Source organism: Liolophura sinensis, chromosome 6 (assembly GCF_032854445.1).
Source record: "Liolophura sinensis isolate JHLJ2023 chromosome 6, CUHK_Ljap_v2, whole genome shotgun sequence".
Taxonomy (NCBI): Eukaryota; Metazoa; Mollusca; class Polyplacophora; order Chitonida; family Chitonidae; genus Liolophura; species Liolophura sinensis.
In genome coordinates this window covers 72,867,854-72,881,087 of record NC_088300.1, presented here as the reverse complement: position 1 = coordinate 72,881,087, position 13,234 = coordinate 72,867,854, and the positions used below count along the sequence as shown (strand labels likewise).

General features: G+C 38.7%; 1 protein-coding gene across 1 annotated transcript in view; it reads left to right on the top strand.

Moving 5' to 3' along the window:
• Nucleotides 1–10,646, top strand: part of LOC135468555 (APGW-amide-related neuropeptide-like) — a 43,193-nt gene extending 32,547 nt beyond the window's left edge. Inside the window, exon 3 of the mRNA XM_064746874.1 lies at nt 10,526–10,646. The gene's annotated coding sequence lies outside the window, so the exon portion shown is untranslated. The remainder of the gene's footprint in view (nt 1–10,525) is intronic.
• The last annotated feature ends 2,588 nt before the right edge of the window (nt 10,647–13,234 follow it).

Genomic DNA, 13,234 nt, shown 5'->3' with positions numbered 1-13,234 from the left:
AAGGTCTTTCTGCAACACGCAGATGGTCGTGGATTTCCGCCGGAAAGTAGGATGCATTCATACACGCGAAGAGAAGTGTTAAACAGTTGAGACGGAAAGACACAAGGAATGTCTAGGCGTTTGAATTAAATGTGTTTTAACCTAGTCTGGGATTTCTCCCGAGTTTCCTCACCAATCAATCAAGTAAACAGATTCCATAACAAGTTCCTTATTTATAAACTTTTAGTGATTTGCTGGTATGTGTTTAGTGTTGTTATGGACATTTGGTCTTTTTTTGTTTATGTTGACCGTACATTTTTGCTGGCGGCTGATATATGAATATTTGTTTTAACGCCTCGATATATTTATTTTCTTTTGATTGTTGTTTCAAATATAACTGATGGAGTCTATACGCATGTATGCGGCTTTAAGGCAGACAAAGGATTCGTTCCTTGGTAAGAATATTTTTCCTGTGCCTATAGAGAGGAGCAGGGCTTCAAATTTCAAGCTGACAATACGCAACGGTCATATCCCAGCCTATACACCCGAATTCCAAATTCCAAATCCGTGCAATTTTGACAACTTCCAGTTCCCATCTTTTGTTAAAATTATCTGTATTTTTAAGACATCATGATGTTAATTTTACTCGTGAAACGGGCTTTTGGGTTTACCTCTGGATGTGGTTTTACCGGCTGACGGTAAGTTCGGGTTTGAATCGTCAACTCGTATGTCATACCAGTTACCTCCTAATCAGTTAAGAAGAAAGAATTAATTTACTTTGGAGCGGTTAACCCATAACCAATTAAAACTTGAGCTCTTTTAGTACTTGGATCCCTTGGTATTGTTCTACTGTTACTACTTTTTTAAGTGTGAGAACACGGGATTTTAAATAATTATAGATAAGTGACATCTAATAAATGGCTATAAACACACCAGTGCCAACGCGGTGCAGTGATCGGCGGAGCTTCTCACCAAAGAGTCCAGCTTTTGATGGCTTGCCAGCGGCCTGTGGATGATCATGGTTTTCCTCCGGGCCCTCCCCCACCATAATGCTGGCCGCTGTCTTATAAGTGAACAATTCTTGAGTACAGCGTAAAACAAGAATCAGATAAAATAAAGAAATTAAGCCATTGTGCCAGGTTCGTGTTAGTTGCTACTACAGTATTTAAGCATTTTTATAAATACTTAGAAATAAAACTTTGGTAAAGTCGCAAAAAGTTTAATTTCACCAGTAATGTGTAAACATTTGCCAACTATCATACTGTTAATCGATAATCTGGTTTTTACTCGGTGTGTTACATTCTTGGATATCGGATTTCGCTGTACAGTGCTTCACACCTCGCTCTCCCATCCCCTACAGACCATCTTTGTTATAACTTGCCATTTAAACCTCTCAAGACACTTCGCTAAGGCTTCACCACAGAAAAAAGGACATAGTTGACATTGCAGACCAGGCATGTACTGCCTAATTTTGTGGGGTCCTCGGCGACCAAGGTTGTCAGCAGGCCACTGCGGCAATGACCCAGAAGCCTCCCACCAATGCGGTCGTTCTGAGTACAAGTCCAGCTCGTGCTGGCTTCCTCTCCGGTCGTAACTGGGAAGGTTCACCTGATCATGTGTTCCCCTTGGCTCTGCTCAATAACCCAACCCCCACCCAACCCACCCTCAACAATAATGCTGACCGCCGTCGTGTATGAGAAATGTTCTTGAGTACGGCGTGAAACACCAATCAAATAAATAAATGAATAAATTAAATTGTGTGCAATCAAACTCTTTGTACTTGAGTTACATGCACCTTTAGTACCAGTATTTTGCACCAATGCGCGGTTTCCTGCCATCATAACGCTGTGCGCCGTCATATAAGTGAACGATTCTTGAGTACGGCATAAAATACCAATCGAGCTAGTGATTGTCCGAGTATTCCCCGATACTGGGATGCTGTTCATATTTATATTTGATCTGCATAGTATAATGTACTGCTAGTCAAACATTTATTATTCATGATGACCAAAATATTTTCCTTTGGTTGCACACTTACTTTGGCCGTACCTGCAGCCTCTCTGTTTATGTTTAGTTCTTCCACTGATTTTTTGGAATTTGCGATAAATGTTGTTTACATGTGTCTTTCACCCCATAAGGATGGCCGTAAGTCCTATATCCTGAAATTCACTCTTAATAACGGTTAAATCTGTACGTATGTTTGCATTATGTATAGCTGCAAAGAGGAACACATCAATATGTGGAGTTTTAACTACATTTACAAAGACTAAGTGGTTGTAAAGTCGAATAATAACGGTTCACAATGTAAGTATGTAAATGATAACGGTGAAGTAACGTTTTCAAAGTTGAGTATCCCAGTGCAAAGTGTTCACGATGACTCCGGAAGTTGTTAAACCCAAATGACATGGGGTACACTTTTAGCGAATTCAGAGGGAGTAAAATGACAAAAGTGCAGCAATACATTCTGTATGTAATCTCCATCCAACTAGCCGTCTCTTTTTATAATTATATGAGGTTAGGTAATGGGCGTGCGGGGAGAGGAGCGGGAGTGGGAGTGGGAGTGCAAAGATATCCTTACTGGGGAAAGGGGCATTTGGTTATAACGGTTGAGTGGTTATAGATGCCAATTTTGTAACGATTCATTTTGTGAAGATCTGAATGAAAAAGGTATGATATGTAAAGATATGAGTTATAGCAACTGACTGGGCAAAAATGCCAAATGTATCGTTTTAATATAAACATAGGATATAAAATACAACAGAGAAATGGGGAAAAGATGCTAAAATGGTTACGGTTGATTACACACAGCTGTGAATAATAGCCGTAAAGTGGGTAGAGATGCCAAAAATACAGGTTTAATATGTAAAGGTGTGAATAATAAGGGTAAACCTGGTAAAGATGCGAAACGTAACTGTTCAGTATGTAAAAATGTCTGTTGCTCTTGTTAAGTGAGTATATGCAGTAAGAAACTCTTCAATGTGTAAATGATTGCGTTGACCATTCGGGGTAAAGCTAGTAATGATCAATTTTATCCTTACTGGAGAGGTTGTATACGGCTAAATCAAAATGAAAATTTATTATCGACCATGGATATTAAAATTGATCAAGGGAATGATTCTCTACGCAATCCGTTTTTTTTTTAACTGAAATGCAGCATTTTCACACAGCCTTCTTTTTTGACATGTCTTTGTGTTAAATTTGGCGTGGGATGATGAGCTGTTTAACTGAAAAAAAATGCACAGGGTTCCCGGGAAGTTTTCAGTTTGTTAACTATAGTGGAACCCGATGGATTACCAAGGGAGCTGTGGACAAATTTACTAGGATAAATTGGATGGGGAAGAAAGTATCTTATGGTTTGTTTGATAATTGTATGGACTCGTGAAGACTTACAAGGTGTAATTTGCCAGGGCCGCAGCTCTGAATACTGGCTCTCTTTGCCATTTCTGTTAGAATGCCATGGCTTTCTAAAAACCCGTAAATCTTCACAGAGAATATTAACGCCCACGAACTAAGAAACTCCTTTAATTAATGGATTATATTTTTCAACGAACGCATCGTGGTCTAAGAGCAAAATATATATATATATATATATATATATACAAAACGTACTGACTAATTCAGAATCAGATCCGACCTTTCCGCATTTGGAATAAAACCCCGCAGCCCGGGGAGTCTTTGTGAGAATAGCCGCAGGCCTAGGCTGAAGTTACGCCCAGGTAGTAGTACGCTACATACACGTTGTTATGTTAGCAAAACTAAACGTAAACATGCAGTCCACAAAAATAGAAACACTTCCGTGGAATATAGGTTAAACCAGTCTTTTGCTGGAGAAGTGGTTGGTGGTGGTAGCAAGGGTCAGGAGACGAAATTGAATGAGATAATAATTGTCACACAATAGCTGTAAGAATTATTCCCAACCAACGAAGTTTGTCATTAACGTTGATTTTGGCGTAGAAACACTATGAGGTCAAAGTGCAGTAAATCCTGAAACAAACGCATTGATATAAGATTCGATAATTTATTTATTTGATTAGTGTTTTACGCCGTAGTCATGAACATTTCACTTATACGATGGCGGTCAGCATTATGGTGGTAGGAAACCAGGTAGAGCCCAGGGGGAAACCTACGATCCTTCGCAGGTTGCTGACAGACCACACTCTATTCAGTTGAAACACGTGGTAAACTTATATACCCTAGCGATATGTATGTATGTTTGCGATTTTACGTTGTAAACAATCAATGAAGTGTCTTACAGAACACACCAGATATGTCAACCCGTCCCCGACACCGGCCCAACCAGTTGTGCTTCTTTCTCAAGCCTCTCAGTGCTTAGCGCCAAGCTAGCACCAACAACTACTATTTTTAAAGTTTTTGGTAATGCCCGACCCTGGTTTGATCCAGGGTCTCCCGATTGCGAGGCGGGCGCTCTACTCATTAGAGGTTTCACAGTGTTATAAGTGCGGAAGGATGATTGTATTTAAGTATTTTGCTTACCTTATCGTTTAGTCTATATTTACTCCATCACAATACGTATTGATTAGAAGATAACCTAACGGTGTTGATAGACAGCAAAAACACCTGGATACACAAATTGCCTATGATAATTTTGGAAAATGTACCAGGATCATTTAGTTCTATAAGATGGCCGTGGGTTTCCCACGGGCTCTGCCCGGTTTCCACCTACCATAATGCTGGCCGCCGTCGTATAAGTGAAATATTCTTGAGTACGGCGTAAAACACCAATCAAATAAATAAATAAATAGTTCTATAAGAAGTGCCAGACTCTAAAAATCAATATGCAAACTTAATTCCAGGTAGGTTTTATTGCACCGTTGATTGCCAGTAATTTTCAAAATGCATGTACATTCCTCTTGATTCCTTACTCTTGTAGGAAATAGATTCTCATTTTCAATTCTCAATATTACTGAAAGATACACATAAAATTCGTCCACGGTTTAGACATGTAGTGTTTGTGTTTTACCACATTTTACCGGGGCAAGAGGGCAAGATCAGCCGACTGGTCAATATGTTTGTACTTCAGACCGGCGCTTTAGGGCACACAAGATGTTGGTTCAATACCAGCAGTTGCCAGGGAATCGGCAAATTTGCCTTTGTTGTCCGGGTTTTTATTTAGGTAAAGTCGAGAGCACCCAGCGCTTTGTCGTTTAGGTGGTCTTTAGACATCACCCACGTTCCTCTAAAACGACATATTAGTACATATTGGGCTCACCTTGCCTGTACAAATCTGTGCCCCACGTGCATGTGGGAAAGGTCGATAGTTACATGTACTTGCCATAAGCCGGTGGTTTACCATGGGCATAAATATGAGGAGAAATAATATCTACATAATGCAGGCTAGGCAAACATTTTGTTCACAAAAATTAACCCAAGTTACCTATTGTGGGATATCTAGAATTAGATAATTAGGTAATTTGTGACAGAAGTCTAGTGTATGGAGAAGTGCTGAACATTGTTAAAGGTCACCCGAACTCTACTACCAAAACTTCGCTGTAACCGAAAACAAAGCAATGCTTTCAGAAATACAAATGTACATGTATGTCTACAGTGACCGTTTATCGGCAAGACTGGTACATATTTGTCTGGTAATTGTCCATGGACAAGACTGTCATCTAGCAGAGTGCGCTAGCTTATCGTGCATGATCAATCTGCCACTGACAGGGTCTTCGACTTATATTCCTTTACTCAAGATAAATACATATACATAAGCAAATCTGATCAAGAAATTTAATACTATCTATGAATGAAGACAAAAATAAATTTTAAAAAAATCAAAAAGATTAATATGAAATAGAGAAAGTCTAAGACCGAACGTAGTGCATAGGACTACATGTTGATATACATTATACAGTGTATTAGGCCAATTAATAACTACATTTACACACTGGCTCCATACCGGTTTGCTAACGGATCACAGGTGTTCAAGTGACGTGTACCGGATAATCACAGTGACGTGTACCAGGTGTTCAAGTGACGTACTAATTTCACAGATTCCATTTAAAAAATTGACTGTTTCGCTGATAGGGATTTGAAATCGGATCTCATGACCGTAGTCGAGCTGTGTACCATCTGAGCTATTGGGTACTTCTCGTTTGCTACTGCTAGTATAAGCACTAGAAAACTGGGCCCGTTACACCCTTCTGTGAAAGCCGAATAAGGCCATCATCATAACATCACACTATCTTTCCTCGGCACTGACACTTTTCAACAACAACAACAACTCCGCGTCCAGCATATCGGCCATTGACCCAACTATTCATAACCATTAAAGGTAAACACATTTCCAGTTTCAGTATAGCGGATTAAATTTAACGTTATACTGGATTTATTTTTTCAAGCAAATTTATTATTTGCAATAATCAGAAAGTATCTATTGAAGCTTCAAAATGAATCATGTATCTGCACAAAATTATTTATTTAAACGGTACATGCTACATTGCCGGGGATTTTTGTGGTGTTTGTTCAGAGAAATTATCGAAAAAAGTACTCAATTGGTTTATGCAAACATAAACGATAGTAAAGTAAGTATAGAAGTATAGTGGTAAACCTATGTGGTAAACGTATGTAGTTTGTTACGGCATCATCTGTAATGGATTACATCTGAAGATCTTCATATAAATCCAGGGGGCAGAGCCTTCGGTGCTTCAGTCCACTTTAATCGTTTTTCTCGACTAATTAATTATGTCCTAGAATCCAATCTCGCGTTCGCGACTGGGTGATCATCTGGCCTGAACACCTCAACCTCAGGCGGGAGCTGTAACGTCATATATTATCTTCTACGATAAGCCATTTATATAGAAGCTGAAAAGAGTAAACAGAGAAAATATATATTTGTGTGGTTGCATGTGGTGAATTACTCCATTATACATGTAATAATCTTGTAGTTGGCCCTTCCATCAGTCGGATGCCCTCCTACAAAAGGGATCAATAACATGGAGTAGACTGGGAAAAATATTTAATGAATTTGAAAATAGAAACGAATCATTGATCAGTATGAGTTGCTACATTTTAAGTACATGTGACATAAATGAAATAAATACAGTGAGCACATTGGTTCTATCATAATTCGAAATCAGACTTTGTTGCAGGCTGTGAACCCATGTTAAATTACCACCTCCTATAGATCTCCCATGTATCTATAGGCTTAGCCATATTTCTTAAACTATTAAGACTGACGTTTAACACACAATCAGTGATTACCGTCTATGTTTGTAAGCGAGCAGCAAAATGTGATATCATGTGCACGTTAAGATTCACTTTACAATACAGAGGGTATACATGTTGAATTGGTTCAATTCACCCCAGGGCTCTGCCCGGTTTTCCTCCCTCCATGAGTTAAAATTGTTCGAGTTAGCATAAAACAACTGAATAAATTGCAAAAGAGCTTAACAAGAGGTACCACATAATTAGCTCTATGTGCAAAAGTTATGCATTTAACAGAAGTTTGAAGTATTTATAGTGAGGATGCTGCAGTCTCAGACTATACTGACAGTGTGGCATATACATCAGATATTACAGGTATATACACATCATAAAGAATTATTTTAATGTATCCACTGTATTGTATAATTATTTGTTATTTCTTTCTAAAATATGCCATGTATATGGCTAATAAAATTAAAATTAAAGAAAAAAAAAACAGGATCTAGGAGATGAAAACAACAGTTTGTAAGGAAATGGAATACATCTATTAATAATGATTACATAGTGAATTTAGACATCAAAATCTCTTTCATGAACCGCATTTCTCTCCCTGCTTGAAATATATTTCCAGATTCTATTAACATTTGACTTCGTGCACGGCGCCATGCATTATTCGTTATATATATATATTACTCAAGTGTGATGTAATAAAAAAAGATTTGCTAATGAAATATGCCAGGTTAATTGAAAACACTTCGTACTAAAAGTGAAAACACACTGAGTTCGGTTTTTGTATCTTTCTACCATCGCTGTTCTGAGCGTGCGGCCGATGCCGTTTTTACCTCAGTACAAAAAAAAGAGCAGAATGAAAAGAGCAATGCTTGTGAATAATAAGTATTGAGTAAAGTATCTGGCAAGTGCCAAGAGAACACTTTCCACTGAAAGATATCAATTTACATGTTCTTTCAATCAAGTAATGTGAAAGCGTGAATAGTCCGTTGGAGCTAGCATACAGCATGAGCCGATCGCTCATTTGCGATAGCTCAAAGCTGAACTTCGTCGAGAAATCGTCTTTGAGCTCTTACGCGAACTACGGTAGGAGTCACACAGAAAAGGCTGTTGAAAAGATAAATGTTGATTATGTGCCATCAGGCAGTGCGTCCATCGCAGACATATTTTAGAATCTGGGGCGGTTAACACTTTTTGGTATTTTTCCTATCATGCTTTCAACATGGCCGCCTTCGCAAAATTCAGTGGCCATATTTACCGTGTCTCATGAATAAGACGGGTATTCAAATGAATTAAACTTGCACGATACCAACAGGCCGCTCTTCGCTTGGCCCGGCCTTAACCTCGCCTCACTACGTTCAGTTTTATAGATTTAATAACTCCAGTATTTTTCAAAATAATTGTTGTAAAACTGTTTTACTTATATGATTTTAGTGTGCTAATTAAGAGGTTTACACGTTTTGGTTAATTATTTTATTTTATTTATTTATTTGATTGATGTTTTTACTCAAGAATATTTCACCTGTACGACGGGGCAAGCATTATGAAACCGGCAGAGCCTGGTGGAAACCCACGAACATCCCAGGTTGCTGACAGACCTTCCCACGTACTTGGGTAATTGTAGATTTAGTCATACGATAGCTTCAGGAAAAATACACAGTGCGTAGGCCTAATGCATGGGTTTGTGAATGCTTTGCACGGCTTTTCAATACATAATACTGGCCGGTCTTCATGGCAAGACGTCATCCGATCAGAGGGCTCCGCGGCCGAGAAGATAATATTAAAATAATATTAAAATTAAAATAATATTTTTTAAAATGCAGTTTACATACTAACATAGCAAAAATATTTTGTATAGGGAGCATTAAGTAAGAAAATAAAGGCGTTGGGGGTTCTCCTGTAACAATTTTTCAGTTACACAACGAGGAGGAGTCATTATGCGTGCTTACATATACTGTCTTGTTGTGCCAGGGTGAATCCATGCCGTCAAATTGTCGAAGACAGCAGACATGACACCCCACACAGTCACTTTATACTGACACCGGGCCAACCTATATGTAGTCTTGTTTTCGTTGCTTCAATCTATCACAGTTGACCGCCAAGCGAGGCAGCAACACGTACTATTTTTAAAGTCTCTGGTATGACCTGACCCGCGTTAAATTACGGGTCTCCCAACTTTGAGGCGGGACACTCTAACCATTAGGCCACCGAAGCGTTCTGAAACTGGTTTTAAACCAGAAACGCCTGGTTTCTTGATACACCATTGAGAATTGCCCCGTCTATGGACTAAATGCCATTGTCGGGTGAATGTTTCAGCTATGTCAGTGGAAATAATAAACTTTAAATCCACATAAAGGTTATGACCAATTCATGGCAATTATGAAAAAAGCATTTTGTCCTGCGTTTGTTCCACTGTGTATAAAGGAAATATACTGTTTATTTCCAATCGCTAGCAATCAGACCCCTCTCACTATTTCTGGGTGAGCACAAAGCAGAATCCTAGCAGGTTTCATTTCGCTGACGTAATAGCCTTCACAAATAGAATGACCAAATAGATAAATAAATTGAATGGACATTATCTATCGTTTTGAGCTCGTAGCTTATGGTTGAAACGGTTGTTGCTAAAATTAGGGCCATCTAAGTTAATTTCACTTTGTGATAAGGTCTGAATCTGGAAACTGACACCCTTACCAATGCTAGAATCAATGCACATGCGTATATAGATCTGATAGTTCCCATGCGACGAAACCAACTCGACAATATAATATTATACGAACTGTCCTGCGGGTAAGTGTGTGTGGATTATTAACACAAGCTTCTGCAAACATGTCCATATGTGTTCATAGCAGGGGCTACAAACACTAAAGATTTATTTGTACCTTGATAGCACATATTAAAGGGCGATAATGCTGTATAAGGCTTTTAGCACCTTCTTACCACTCATCAGATGAGCAAACAGGCAGGGATACCACACGCTCAAAAACGTGCTCATCGGAAGCATGTCTGAGTTATCAGAAATTTACGTGTAGACACAAATATTGTCACTATCATTCTGGTAAACTTCGGAATTTATTTGCCCGGGTATTTTTCTATGTTGCCACCAATTAGCGGACGTAGGAAGTGGTGTATTTACATGTGTAGTTAATGGAAGGTGATAGGTGCAGTGTTCCATTAGGCGAGCTAACGATATACGAAGATTTGTTTAAGCAATACACAGACGTGGCTCCAGTTCCATGCACAATATATTTCATTTGTTCAGCCATAACTAGTTACCGAAAATCATACCTTTTAATTGATTTGTAATCGAAGTTTTAACCAATTCCACTGATTTGTCCGTGTTAATGTTCTCATCTTTCCTTCTCTGTTTGTCTTGTAGAATTACTCCAGCACCGTTAAACGAAGGTTGCGGAGGGTAGGCGGACGACAGTTAGATGCAAGCGGACAACATCAAACTCTACGGCGGCTCACCGGTCTTTAACAGAATGATTCCTCGCACTGTATCATTTACTCACCATTGACATCTTTATAATAACTCGCTGTTGTACATTTTATTGCCTGAGTGACAATGCCAAGAGAGAACATTCCTGCCTTAGATTGTCTTATGGACATAAAGTTGTGTTAAGTTCAACATCATCATTGCTTGAAAACCAACTGTGGGTAACTCAGCAAGGTGCTTATGTATTGGGAACATCTTTCAAAACAGAATCTTTAAGTTCTGGTAGGACGCCATGTGGTACTCTATTTTCTTAATTTATCTGATGGCGGTAGATTTTTGTCAAAATTTCTCTCTTTTACTCTTGCTTGAAGATTTCATTTTGATTTGACAATTGATGTCAGGAAAAGTCAAAGTCACTAATATGACTGTTCTGTCTGTTGTACATCAGTCAAGCTGTAGGCCTACTGTACTGTGACAAGCGGTCATACATCATCAGCGTACGACAAAGTAGCCTAAGAGAACACACCAAAGACAGTGATCGTGTTGTTCGGTAAAGCGAAAAACCGATAAGTCAAACCATACAGTTCGTTTGGTCATGCATGCGGTATTTGAATCAGGTGCAAAGCGCAAGTTATAAATAATTGCGAATTTCTATTTTCCTGTCGGCCAGTAGGGCGTTTCGTGGAGCACGCTAAGTTGGTGACAGTATTGACACTGTCAGGTAGGACCAGCCTGTAAGTGTTTGTCGTTATCAGTGTGTTTGTTGACTTAGCACAAGAGAATATTGTGATTGAAGGCATGGTATTCACGTCGCCTATCACGTGAAAGGCTTTTTCCATAAAAACAACTGAGCGTGTAGAAATGCGTTTGTCTCAATAAGCGTGTACTACTTGTATGATTTATTAGCATACGACGACAGAAAAAGGCCTTTGGACGTAAATTCAGAAATATTCGACTTAATAGGCGGAACTTGCCTTTTTTTTATTTTCAAGGTGCCTGACAGCGTTGCTAGTTCTTTGTCTATGACGGATGTATTTTTACCATGAACGAGACTGACGGGATTTTTCCTAAGAGTAGATGTGGGGAGTTTCCATGTTAATGACTGAAATGTGGCACATTTCTTATCCTGTTCTATAGAAACTGTTGACCTATAGAAACGGCATAAGATACACGAATAATCACAACATGCACGTTATATACTGAAGTACAAAATCTTGTTACCCTTTCTGATACTGAGATTGCGACATTACACGCGAAACACAAGCAATTCTTGTTGGATTTATGTATTTTTTTGACTCGTGATTTACGCCATACTCAAGAATATTTCACTTTTACTTGAGTTTGTCATATGTCACCATATGGTTAGAGATTTTGATGAGTACAAATGAGATCTCTACTATATAAACGACACCAACATTTTGGCCCTTGAGTTTTTTTTCGTTCAAAACGAGCAGCTGCCTCTAGGCTCGTATGACTTACACATACCGCTTAGTACAGTAGATTTAATTTACTCATCCTGTGGGTATATTTGATTACGTGTCATTATCCCTAAACAATAAAGACTATGTACCTTTGCAATGAACATAAACGTGACCAACGTAACAACTAGTACAGCATCCAGACTTTGAAAATCACCTTACTGCAGTTCTCGTGCAGAAGGCTGCTCTTCCCAAAATTAAGATCATCTTTCCTAATTGTCGCGTTTGCTCATTATTAAAACAATATCTCAAGTTAACACTTCCAAGCACATTGTCTATCGCGCACATCCTCTGGTTTTCAGTCCAGTTCAGTTCCACGAGTTTGTCTATCTTAACCGGACGATACGGAGTGCGGCCGAAAATTGCAACTTGTTGATGTCTTCTGGATGTCCCAGTTACATCTATCTTTTATAGCGTACAGCTTTGTCATACCTGAGGACAGCACATTGGAAAGGACCAAGTTACAGGTTAGTGTATGCAAGAATAAAGATCAGTATTTCTGAATGTTAAACTGGGAAGAATGAAACAAATCTCACATCTAGCAATAGCAAATAAACCTGAAAACTTTCATATTCATTTAAAGTTTTAAGAGCTAAATGCAAAGTGCAAAACCTGAATGATTTTGAATCCTGTGCACGCATGATTTGAATGTATGGTGGATACATAAGGTGGATTTGAAGCCCTCAAGCATATCATTGTTCCAACTTAAGGTGAAACATGTGAGTTTACAAATAAATGACGAATGATGTGTATTTGGCATTCATTAAGGTGTGGAAATTATTAAGTTTACATCAAGTACCGATTTTTCTGGTCGTTAACGATTTATCTGTGGCTGTGGAGAAGACGCTTAATACGCTTAATTTAACAGAATGAACAGTAGACCTATAATCAAACAAATTTCCAGAATAAATGAACTGGGAAACCGTATACAAGACTGACAACCTTCAGGCACTGATTTTCTTACATGGATGTATTTTAGTCTGTATATTATTCGGGCTGCTTTAGGCCTGCATCCCTGTATTGAGGTTTATAGTGAAGACCAAGAGACAAACATGACACATAGGTAAATCCCCTGCAATCACACAATTTAACAGTCCATTTACTTGAAGTAGGCACTTCAGACATACAGCTTTTTCCCCGGACAGACAGCTCCACAAATCGTGTTGTCTGT